The sequence below is a fragment of the Lucilia cuprina genome, chromosome X, assembly GCF_022045245.1.
Source record: "Lucilia cuprina isolate Lc7/37 chromosome X, ASM2204524v1, whole genome shotgun sequence".
NCBI lineage: Eukaryota > Metazoa > Arthropoda > Insecta > Diptera > Calliphoridae > Lucilia > Lucilia cuprina.
The window spans coordinates 449,491-452,312 of NC_060949.1; positions in this window are offsets into that span (position 1 = coordinate 449,491).

Below are 2,822 nucleotides of genomic sequence, written 5' to 3' on the forward strand. Positions count from 1 at the left end.
TGAGTTTCAGTTGATCATGCAGATGCCAACAACTTTGAAGAACGATTTGTGTATTTATAGTGAACTATATGTGTATTTAGTATTTATAATGAACTAAATATGTATGAGTGATTTTTGAAAAGATTTTAATGACTGTAAATCAGAAGTATGATCAATATTAGGTCAGTTTGAAAACATTTAAGTAGAGTGATCTATCTATACACAGAATATACTCATGTCGAATTTTATCGAAATATAATTTTATAGTGAATTATTTGTTATTCAGTCATTTTCAGAAATACACATTTATGTCATATTTTATCCCGAAAACTTGTCAATTTGCGTTTAAGCTTTTTTCGAAAATGGAGCTTTTATGGAGTTGTGACCAATTATGGACCAAATACAAAAAAAAATCGTATAATGATGTATGTGCATACACAATAAATTCAATCAAAATTTTGCTCTAATTGCTTTATTAATTAAATATGTGCGTTTAAGTGATTTTCAGAAGTTGACCTCTTATGTCAGCTATGATCAATAACTAACCGATCCGAGAAAAAATTTGTTGAATAATTGTACACAAAACATATGCAAGTCGAACTTTATCCTGATAACTTCAATGAAATATACGCATTTAAGTTATTTTGGGAACTGAATCGTATATGGGAGCTATGACCAATAATGGACCGAACCGAACAAAATTTCGTAAGGTGATTCATATATGGACACAATGTTTTTTTCGAATTTTATCAAAATAGCTTAAGTAATCAGTGAAATATGTGCGTTCAAGTGATTTTCAGGAGTGGACCTTATATCGGAGTTATGACTAATAATGGACCGATCCGGGAAAAATTTAATAGAATAATTAGTGTGAAAATAAAAGATATTCAAGTCGAATTTTATCCATAAATTAATAATTCAATAAAATATGTGCGTTTAAGTGATTTTCGAAAGTGGACCTTGTATGGGATCTATGACCAATTGTGGACCGATACGAATATTCTTTGGTAATTTTGTATTTATACTGATATATTTGAGGGAGTTATTAGCGATAAACTAATTTCCTGGAATATATACCTTTGTATGGGGGCTATGGAAAATTGTGAATCAATTGCCATGATTTTCAACATACTTGATTACCGGTAGAAAAAATAATGTGTGATAAAATTCTTCGAATTATATTTTGTAGCTTCTGAAAAAATAGCTGAGGAATGACAAAAAAAAAGTAATTTTTTTGAGGTATTCCGAAATTTTTACTCATTTACCCGATTTTCAATACCAACCTGCTTAGGATAACAATAAATAATTTCGGTGAATTTGGTTGATCTCCTTGGCTTAGTTTTAACGTGAGCGTGTTTTACACAGACAGACTCATAATTCCACAAGTACCCAGAATATATATGCATTGTTGGGTCTCAGATGAATATTTCTTGGTGTTACACACGGAACGACAAACTTATATATACCCTCTATCACCACTGATGGTGGTGGAGGGTATAAAAACAAAATACACAATGCAAATAAACCAACAGACATCTAAACATACAAAACAAAAGACACAGAAAACCAAAAACAAAATAAAACCAACCTACATCCAAATATACGAACAGAATTCACAATTCGTCTGGCAGCTTTGTCATGAGATAATGCAAAAAATTTTCTGCTAAGAAAAATATAATAAAAATAATTTAAATTAATCAATTATAATTGTGATTAATTATAATTGTGTAATTATAATTTTGTGAAAATATGTTAAGAAAGACTGTTTTATTCTTAATTGTGAATAGAAACAAATAAATAAAATAATAATAACCTGTGATTGGTAACACTGTCTTGCGAATTTTGCCCGTCCAGAATTGTTCTCTTGGTTATAGTTTCACAACTAAGAGAACAATTCTAGAGGGGGGACGGTCAAAATTCGCAACTTCGTTTTTTGAAGCATCATACAAAAAATTAAGCTGATAGGATAACGTTAACGGGTGCCGCAAAGGCTCTGAAGTTTCCAAGTTTTTGCGCAATTTGGCCATTTAGTAATAAAATTTAATTGATTAATTTTATAAAATTTTCGTTTTTTATTTTTACTTATGCACACGCAATACATATATTCTTAGCAACAAAAAAAACTATACACAAAAGAAAAACAATTTAATTTAGTTCCACTCTTTATGGAATGATACATAGAGAACATTTTCAATACCTATATATGTACATACATCAACACATTTTTACATCGAAATGTGCATCAATACATACGTTCCTTCCGTTATTCATTTATAATACTAATAATATGAATAACACAAATATGTGCAATCATATATTTTTTTTCAGTGCAAAGCACACATATTTTCATTTATGTTCTCTTTTATATTTTGCACTACAACATATTTATTTGTGGGCGATATTTACCACAAATTACTGGAACTTATCGTATATAGTCTGATATTTAAAATAACGTAAAAGAATGCTAAATTAATTATTCTTTAACCCTTTTGACTATGGACTTAACTTGATTTGAACATTTTTAGAAGAAAAATTTTGTTTTTGAAACTGGTAATTTTTATAATATTTTTCTATTTTTCTAATACTTTTCTATGTCTAAACAAACAAACAAACTTCGAAATATTGCTCTAAGACCCCATAAAGTATATATATTCTGGGACCTCGTAAAATTCTAAGACGATCTAGCTATGTCCGTCCGTCTGTCTGTTGTTGGCACGATAGCGTCCACAAAATAAGAGATATTGAGATGAAATTTTCCCAAAATATATTTTATTGATCAGAAATGTTTGGTATTGAAAATGGGCAAAATCGGTCAACGATTTCACATAGCCCCCATACAAATG